Source organism: Pimephales promelas, chromosome 24, assembly GCF_988280905.1.
Source record: "Pimephales promelas chromosome 24, fPimPro1.hap1.1, whole genome shotgun sequence".
NCBI lineage: Eukaryota > Metazoa > Chordata > Actinopteri > Cypriniformes > Leuciscidae > Pimephales > Pimephales promelas.
Genome location: NC_142792.1, coordinates 1144710 through 1154924, shown reverse-complemented (window position 1 = coordinate 1154924; position 10215 = coordinate 1144710). Strand labels below are relative to the sequence as shown.

Below are 10215 nucleotides of genomic sequence, written 5' to 3'. Positions count from 1 at the left end.
AAGACAGGACGGAACATAGATAGTGTAAATAGATCTGTTTGGAAGTTCTTATGTTTTTCTCCTCTCACCCTCTTACAGAAGTGTAGCGCATTTACACTAGCTCGTTAGACGATATAGTTCGCAAAGATCTCGACAGGTGGATTAAGCCGATTTATGGTACTAAGATTGAATTTGCAAGGCCTAAAATCACCACAGGAGGGCAAAACATTTTTATGTTTATAAGACTTGATTAGCAATGTTGTAATTCACACAAATCACCACAGGAGGGCAAAACATTATTAAGTTAATTTAGACTCGATTTGCAACGTTGTAATTCACACAAATCACCACATGAGGGCAAAACATTTTTATTACCAAAAATTGATTTGTAAGAGTAGAAGTGCCAGTGGCTCAGTGGTCTGAGCGTTAGAGCTTGGTGTGGGCAGCCCAGGTTCGAATCAGTCTCTTGAGCTCTTTAGTTTCATTGGTTTTTCAACAAATAAAAAAGACAAAATTACCAAAAATTCATAAGTAAGAGTGGAAGTGCCAGTGGCTCAGTGGTCTGAGTGTTAGAGCTTGGCGTGGGCGTCCCAGGTTTGAATCTCTCTCTTGAGGTCTTTAGTTTCATTGGTTTTTCAACAAATAAAAAAGACAAAATTACCAAAAATTCATAATTAAGAGTGGAAGTGCCAGTGGCTCAGTGGTCTGAGTGTGTCCTCCCGGGGTCGGAAGGATCTGGGTTCAAACCCCAGCCTGGTCTGAAGCACGGTTGCGTGAAGGACATCCAGTCGTGAGCTGTGACAAGCTGAGTAACTGAGCGGATCAGGTCATGACCAGGATGAGAGAAGGCAGACGGCTGAGCGGATCAGGACACGAAGGGGGGAGTAAAGATCCAGACCGCTCCCCCTGGGACTTCCAAGACAATATCCAGCAGCGGTTATGAGGAAGGAGTCAAAATTTTCAAAAATTACTTATAAAAATTTCCAGAAAAAGGACTAAGTCGACATTTTGGGTGTGGCTTTTGGCCACTCCCCTTTAAGGTGTGGCTTTTGGCCACTCCCTTTTACTCTTGACTGTACCTGAAATCGCAGCTGTTGCTTTCTCTGGGGAAACTGACCAGCACTTGAAAGGCATTTCCACACATGCTGAAAAATTCAGACTACAGATACATTAATAAACTGGATTTCTAATGAGGAAAAATGGTCTGTTTTAATTTGGCAATCATTAAATTGCAAATCAGTCACAGCTTGTCCAAAATAATAGACAAACTAAACCACGTGGGCCACATATCATCTGAATAATTAGTTAATTGACTGAACGACTGATTCAGTAACAGCAGGTGTTGATGTTTAGAAAGCCAAGATCAGCTGGAAATCATGAACAGCACACAAATGTCACATTTACCATTTTATTGAACACAAAATAGTGGATCATTGTCAAAAACATGCCAGTTCAAAACAGAAACAGGTTGAGTCGGGAAAAAGGTCAGATGTATAACAGTTCAGCGGTTGCTCCTCTCAAAATACTCCATGCAAAGTCACTCACTGCTTTTCCTCATGACCCCCAGCAGCTCAAACCAAGAGATCCCTACAAACAGACAGCAGTGAGACAATCAGAAACACTTCAAATCTCACTAATAACTTCCTCTAAGAAGCTACAAGTCTCAGAAAGAAACAAAGTGATTGTTTATAGAATAAATCTATGCATGCTAGGAGGTGAAAATGCATGTTCATTTATGAGCAATTTAACTAATGCAACAGCATCTGTAAGATATCAATCAAGCTACAAAAATAGAATCAAATGTCACTTTGATGTTAAATATCCAAAACAATAAGTCAACATACACACTCCTTCTATGATCTAGACAAGGATTTTACAAACCTGTTCCAGGAGCCAAACCAACATTGCACATCCTGGAAGTCCTTCTTATCTGACCCATATATATCTAGTTTTGGAGTCTCTGCTAACGAGATGATGAGTTGATTCAGGTGTGATTGATTAGGAAGAGTTGGAAAATGTGTTTTCCATAAACATAAACACTGAATGATCTCTACTCTGTTTAATAACATAAAAATGCATTTTGTTTATATCTATGATGTGGTTTCTTGAACATTTAGTTGTTAACCTTTCAAATTATGTTAAAGTGTATTGTTAATCCATGTATGTATTGTAGGCTATGTTGCGGTGTCCTCATACCTGATTTGAAGTAATTTCTATATCAGTGTTTCGTAACTCTGTCCCTCCGTTTGACCCCAAACACCAACACAACACATTTTCCAACTCTTCCTAATCAATCACACCTGAATCAACTCATCATCTCGTTAGCAGAGACTCCAAAACTAGATATATATGGGTCAGATAAGAAGGACTTCCTGGATGTGCAATGTTGGTTTGGCTCCTGGAACAGGTTTGTAAAATCCTTGTCTAGATCATAGAAGGAGTGTGTATGTTGACTTATTGTTTTGGATATTTAACATCAAAGTGACATTTAATTCTATTTTTGTAGCTTGATTGATATCTTACAGATGCTGTTGCATTAGTTAAATTGCTCATAAATGAACATGCATTTTCACCTCCTAGTATGCACAGATTTATTCTATAAACAATCACTTTGTTTCTTTCTGAGACTTGTAGCTTCTTAGAGGAAGTTATTAGTGAGATTTGAAGTGTTTCTGATTGTCTCACTGCTGTCTGTTTGTAGGGATCTCTTGGTTTGAGCTGCTGGGGGTCATGAGGAAAAGCAGTGAGTGACTTTGCATGGAGTATTTTGAGAGGAGCAACCGCTGAACTGTTATACATCTGACCTTTTTCCCGACTCAACCTGTTTCTGTTTTGAACTGGCATGTTTTTGACAATGATCCACTATTTTGTGTTCAATAAAATGGTAAATGTGACATTTGTGTGCTGTTCATGATTTCCAGCTGATCTTGGCTTTCTAAACATCAACACCTGCTGTTACTGAATCAGTCAATTAACTAATTATTCAGATGATATGTGGCCCACGTGGTTTAGTTTGTCTATTAATTTGGACAAGCTGTGACTGATTTGCAATTTAATGATTGCTAAGTTAAAACAGACCAGTTTCCCTCATTAGAAATCCAGTTTATTAATGTATCTGTAGTCTGAATTTTTCAGCATGTGTGGAAATGCCTTTCAAGTGCTGGTCAATTTCCCCAGAGAAAGCAACAGCTGCGATTTCAGGTACAGTCAAGAGTAAAAGGGAGTGGCCAAAAGCCACACCTTAAAGGGGAGTGGCTAAAAGCCACACCCAAAATGTCGACTTAGTCCTTTTTCTGGAAATTTTTATAAGTAATTTTTGAAAATTTTGACTCCTTCCTCATAACCGCTGCTGGATATTGTCTTAGAAGTCCCAGGGGGAGCGGTCTGGATTTTTACTCCCCCCTTCGTGTCCTGATCCGCTCAGCCGTCTGCCTTCTCTCATCCTGGTCATGACCTGATCCGCTCAGTTTCGCAGCTTGTCACAGCTCACGACTGGATGTCCTTCACGCAACCGTGCTTCAGAGACCAGACTGGGGTTTGAACCCAGATCCTTCCGACCCCGGGAGGACACGCTCAGACCACTGAGCCACTGGCACTTCCACTCTTATTTATCAATTTTTGGTAATTTTGTCTTTTTTATTTGTTGAAAAACCAATGAAACTAAAGACCTCAAGAGAGAGATTCAAACCTGGGTTACCCACGCCAAGCTCTAACGCTTAGACCACTGAGCCACTGGCACTTCCACTCTTACGTACCAATTTTTGGTAATTTTGTCTTTTTTATTTGTTGAAAAACCAATGAAACTAAAGAGCTCAAGAGAGAGATTTGAACCTGGGTTGCCCACACCAAGATCTAATGCTCAGACCACTGAGCCACTGGCACTTCCACTTTTGCTTATTCATTTTTGGTAATTTTTGGTAATAAAAATGTTTCGCCCTCCTGTGGTGATTTGTGTGAATTACAACGTTGCAAATCGAGTCTAAATAAACGTAAAAATGTTTTGCCCTCCTGTGATGATTTGTGTGAATTACAACGTTGCAAATCGAGTCTAAATAAACGTAAAAATGTTTTGCCCTCCGGAAGTGATTTGTGTGAATTACAACGTTGCAAATCGGGTCTAAATAGACTTAAAAATGTTTTGCCCTGCTGTAGTGATTTGTGTGAATTACACAATTGCAAATCAAATCTTATAAACATAAAAGTGTTATCCTCTCCTGAGATGACTTTAGGCCTTGCAACTTCAGCCTTATTACCACTAATCAGCTTTATCCTCCTGAGAAGATCTTTGCAAACCATATCGTCTAACGAGCTAGTGTAAATGCGCTACACTTCTGTAAGAGGGTGAGAGGAGAAAAACATAAGAACTTCCAAACAGAACTATTTACACTATCTATGTTCCGTTCTGTCTTCTGTTCAAAATTCAAATACATATATTTGCAAATAAAAACACCAAAACAATATAAGTCCAGTGAAAGTAAAAGTGTTTCGCCCTCCTGTTGTGATTTGTGTGAATTACACCGTTGCAAATCGAGTCTAAATAAACTTAAAAAGGTTTTGCCCTCCTGTGGTGATTTGTGTGAATTACAACGTTGCAAATCGAGTCTAAATAAACTTAAAAAGGTTTTGCCCTCCTGTTGTGATTTGTGTGAATTACACCGTTGCAAATCGAGTCTAAATAAACTTAAAAAGGTTTTGCCCTCCTGTGGTGATTTGTGTGAATTACACCGTTGCAAATCGAGTCTAAATAAACGTAAAAATGTTTTGCCCTCCTGTGGTGATTTGTGTGAATTACACCGTTGCAAATCAAGTCTAAATAGACTTAAAAATGTTTTGCCCTCCTGTGGTGATTTGTGTGAATTACACAATTGCAAGTCAAATCTTATAAACATAAAAGTGTTGTCCTCTCCTGAGGTGACTATAGGCCTTGCAACTTCAGCCTTATTACCACTAATCGGCTTTATCCTCCTGAGAAGATCTTTGAAAACTATATCGTCTAACGAGCTAGTGTAAATGCGCTACACTTCTGTAAGAGGGTGAGAGGAGAAAAACATAAGAACTTCCAAACAGAACTATTTACACTATCTATGTTCCGTTCTGTCTTCTGTTCAAAATTCAAATAGATATATTTGCAAATAAAAAAAAACAAAACAATATAAGTCCAATGAATGTAAAAGTGTTTCGCCCTCCTGTGGTGATTTGTGTGAATTACACCATTGCAACAAGATCCTGCAGATGAGAAGATGACAGCTCTTAATGTCACTTTAACAGCACATATTACAGCTCAACCACAAATAAAACTGACAGACGCAATCAAACGACACATAAATGAGGGAATCGAGTACGGCACAAGACTCACCTGTAAATAACTTTTACTTTAGCATGAAGTCAAGTTCTCTTCTCAGTCGCTATTGTAGCGTTCCCTTTTTAATCTTTGAATGAATCGCCCTCTGATATTCACACTGTAAAGTGTAATAAGAATTGATATTGCAGTGTTTTCTGGGTGTATGTGAGAGTCAGCAGGAGTTGTGTCTTGTGTGAAGCTCTGATGTTCTCCTGTTGCTTCCTGCTTTTATTCTACTTCCTGTTATGACTGGGATCTGAGAGGGAAAACTGCCTTTAAAATGGTATTTAAAGGTGCTGTGTACGGTTTTTAGCGGCCTCTAAACTGGTGGCGCCAAGTCCCCGAATTCCCAGCGAATTCCCCGCGAATTCTCTGGACTTGGCGCCCCCTCATTAGTGCATAGATATATGCAGCATAGATATAGCACTGTTCTATATCTATGCTGCATATATCTATGCACTACTGAGGGGGGCGCCAAGTCTGGATAATTTGCGCAGAATTCGGGGATTTCGGTGAGAATTCGCGGAGAATTTGGGGACTTGGCGCCCCCAGGTTCCAGTGTCATTAGTGCATAGACATATGCAGCTTAGATATACACAGTGTCGTCTTCAGTGGCTCAGTGGGAGCAATACCGGCTCTGAAGCGAGTGGTTGCTGGTTCTGTTCCAACTTCTTGTTGCGTTTAGACTCCGTTTCGAAAGATAAACGTACAAAGAGAACCGCCAGAACCGTGTTGTCTTCAGTGGCTCAGTGGTAGGGGCTCTGAAGCGAGTGGTTACAGGTTCAATTCTACCTTCTTCTTGCGTTTAGACGTGCAGTGGTTAAACACATGTTCTGTGAAGGTAAGGATGCTCTGAATTTAAGGTTCAAATCCCACCTCATCTATTTGTCCACCATAATTTAAATAAAAGTGTTATCAATAGTTGTTATATCAAACAAAGTGGCCAAAACACCAGTTTTCAGTGTGAAAGCCGCAGTGGTGCAGTGGTTAAACATATGTTCTCGGCTGATGGGTTGCACTGGAGACATGGGTTTGATCCCCACCTAATCCCAGGTTTCAGATCCATGTTTGTTAAAGTTATTCATCATTTAACACACAACTCTGGATCAAACTGGTTGAAACCGCTCTTCATCTCAACAGACTCAATGGCTCAGGAGAGAAAGAGTTGTGTTTCAATCACAGCGTTCTGAGTTCAAGTCCCACTATTGCTGATTTTCAATAGTTCTCATTAGACAAGCAGCCCCAAAAACCAGCCGTCAATGTGAAATCCATGATGGGTGAGTGGATAAACACACACTCTCTGAGGACAAGACTGATGAAGATAAGGGTTTGAATCTCACTTTAACTGCTTTATTGGAAACTCTCAGGATAACAGTGAAATATAAGTTCCAGCACATCATCAGCAAGAGATCTGTGGCTCACAGGTAAGAGCGCTGCCTCACGGGTTTAGAGGTTACTGGTTCGAGTCCAGCCAGATCTCCGCGATAGGAGTGGATGTTGTGTGAGTGGCGCGCCCAAAGGAGGGGGATACCAGTACGGTCTCCCCCCGGAGCTTCTGGGACAGTCAGCCACAGGGGTTATGCTTTTTGGAAACGAGGAGAAAAAAAAAAGGTTTTTATATAAAAATTTCCCCTTCTTGTCCCTTCCCCACCCGCTTAGGTTCCCATCATTTGCTTTTCAAAGGGGGAGGCCCTTCAAAATGACAATGATGGGAACCTACATGTTTAGCACAGTAAAACAAGCATGTACATTACCTGTCCATCAGGAGACGTCCATCATTGCAGTCAATGTCTGTCCACACGTCCCACAGCTCTGCTTCTGATGACTGGATATAATGGTCCAAACACATTCCTTCTGTAAAGAAAGACATGAACAAAAAAAAAGATTATTTTTCAAAGATTAAAAAGATAGTTTTAGAAATACTCTATATTCTACATCTATAAATGAGAATGTGAAAGTTAGTCTAAAGACTAGTCAATAGAAGGAAATTGAATACATTAAAAGTATAAAGTTGTACAGTGTGAAAATATATTACTATTATAATATATTATATTATATTATTCTTTTAATTCAATTCAAATTAGGTGTATTTTCTTCAAAATAAACAAGATTAATTGAAAACAAAAATTGTATTGCTTAATGTTACTTTTTTTGTATTTTTTTCTTTATTAATGTTATTCATAATCAGAAATCAGAGTGTGTTTGAATATGTTTGCTGAGGAGAGATTAGGGATGAGCTATAGTTTAGTTTGCATAGAAATATTGTGTGCAATGACACATCAATGTAACACAAAAATAAACAAGAGATCTCTTGACAAAATAACTGGTGTAGCTTCCGTGATTCAACCATAATTGGGACAAGCTTAAGTTTTAAATTACAATAATCCTAAAAGGCTGGTTTCCTGCACACGTTTTAACTCTGAGTCTGTTCTGGACTGTATCTATGATGGTTTTCATTAGAAGTAAAATCACTGCAGCTCTACACAAGCATGAAGCAGCAGAAACATCAGAGCAACTGACTCTATTAACAAACATCAATCCAGTATATTACCTACAGTAAGACTACAATAACAACAACACACACACACACACACACACACAAAAAAACAGCATTCCTTACTATTCTGATTGTACATGTAAAGCAACACACGATTAAATTGCTCTTCTGAAGGCCTGTGTCAGTGTGTGTTCAGAAAAATAAGAGTTTTTTCTCTTTTTATAGAAGACGCGAATGCTTTCATAAAAAGCTTAAACAACATTTAGTTTACAGACACCATGAAAATTACACTGACGAGCCCTGCTATGATGACAATTCAGCAGAACGATGCATCAGTGAAAAATATAACAAAACATAAAGATATCATTTTACAAAAGAAATCCACTTTATGTCCAAAGTTACTTACCGAGAAGTTAAATGACACTCAATTCCCGCATGATATCGGTTTATTTGCTGAAATATGTCCAGTTGTGTGCCTGTCATCTGCACATGTTGTAGCGTCTGTCATCAACAAGCGTCAATGTTGCCAAGGAGCCGAAAGGAGTCGCTCTGACAGTGAAGCCCGCTCACGCCGCCTAGTGGAGCGGATGAACACTGCGCTTCGGTTTCTGTCATTCTGCTAAATAAATAAACATAAAAGTGTTTGTGGTGATTTGTGTGAATTACACCATTGCAAATTGGGTCTAATAAACATAAACGTGTTGCGCCCTCCTGTGGTGTGAATTACACAGTTGCAAATCAAATCTAATAAACATAAAAGGAACCACAACACTCAGACCACTGAGCCACAGGAGCTTCTTCGTTTCAGTGTTTCTGTTTGTCTCAAACAATCAAAGTAAAGTATTTTCCACCACAAAAGTGAGATTTGAACCAGGATTTTCAACACAGAAGAGCCACTTTCAGTTGTAACAGTTGGACGTCCTTTTTGAAAATTGGTCTTTTATTTGGACCAAAGCAGTGATATTAAAGATTTTTACTGGATTCTCCACACAAGAGAGCGACACTCACGCCCGTTTCACACATACTCCGTTTGCAGTGCGTATGCGGTCCGTATTTTTTTCCGTACCCATGTTAACAGGTTAGAGCTTTCACACTGCACGCGGATGCAGTCCGTCGATCCGTTCCAGTTGCGGTGCGTATACAGCAGTGCAGAGATCGTTTCCGTACCGAGTCTATTTCTGCTGTGCTGCAAACGCAGAAATAAAGTGACAGCGCTCGGTTCGTGGTCAAAATGAACTCAGATTGACCTCGAAATGTAGTAGTTTCACCATAAATGCATTTAATTCAATAAAATGTAGTAATCTCTCCATAAAGGTATTTAATTGTTTCATATTTTTACTTTAAGACATCTTCATATATGCATGGAATTGTATGCATTCGTTGTTTAAATCGTGTTTAAACGAGCATGCGTCCATTCACGTTTGTAAAAGAGAATCGCAAAGCCATGGCAAAACTTTTATTTTAATAAAAGTTGCTGCATATGGTGAACATATTTTGATTACCAAAAATCAGGACACATGGCCAAGAAAACAAATGATAGTCGAAGTTTACTCAAAGATGCCTTATTAATTTCAATACAATTAAAATAGGCTATGCCTCCTCTCTGGATAGAAAATTGTTATATTAAGACACAAATTCAGATAGCCTAGGCTTCTCAGAGGATACTCAACATGTTTTATTATGACAGGTTGGTTTAAAAAATAATGAATGAAATAATGATTAAAAAATAATGTCTCTTCTGAATTAGAAAAATAAATATATAAATATTAATTAACTAAAAGAAATACCTTCAAATTGAACAAAAATACCTCTCACAAACGTACAGAAACGAACTAGTTTTCTTCCTCTTTATCCTGTTTTTCTTCCTCATCCTCCTTGTTTGCTCATCTCCTATATTTAGCTGTAAAGCTGATCTTTTCCAGCGTTTTTTTTATTTTATTATTATTATTTATTTATTTTTTTTATTTTTTTTTGAAAACCAGGACATCACTTTATAAAAAACGGCCAGGAAGGACGTGAAAACAGGACTGGGATAACAGGACTGTTGGTCACTGGTCACGGTATTGCTGCATAACTTCTGATTTTGAAATTAAAATAGCCAGTGTTTGTGGTACAGCTCACGCACTGCAAACGCAGCATATGTGAAAGCACTTTAGCGCGTGCGGCTCCTGTACCGGATACGCACCGCAACACTCACCGCATACGCACTGCAAACGGAGTATGTGTGAAACGGGCGTCACACCACTGAGCCACTGGACCTTCGACACTCACACTTCTTTTTTTGGGGGGGCATGTCTTTTTTTTTCTTTTCAACAAATCCGACGAAACTAAAGCAAAGCATCATAAGAGCGAAGCTCAAACCCGGGTTTCCCACATGGAACCACAACGCTCACACCAC

The 10215-nt window shown here is 39.1% G+C and overlaps 2 long non-coding RNA genes across 2 annotated transcripts; one reads left to right on the top strand and one right to left on the bottom strand.

Moving 5' to 3' along the window:
- Positions 1 to 2231: 2231 nt before the first annotated feature.
- LOC148965119 (uncharacterized) lies at positions 2232 to 3891 on the top strand. Its single transcript, XR_016150055.1, has 2 exons — positions 2232 to 2386; positions 2681 to 3891. It is a non-coding gene; the product is annotated as an uncharacterized LOC148965119 (long non-coding RNA).
- A 1905-nt stretch (positions 3892 to 5796) lies between these two features.
- On the bottom strand, positions 5797 to 8401 carry LOC120471026 (uncharacterized). The gene is made up of 3 exons (XR_005620719.2): positions 8224 to 8401; positions 7075 to 7174; positions 5797 to 6902 (listed from the first exon to the last, which is right to left on the bottom strand). It is a non-coding gene; the product is annotated as an uncharacterized LOC120471026 (long non-coding RNA).
- Positions 8402 to 10215: the final 1814 nt, after the last annotated feature.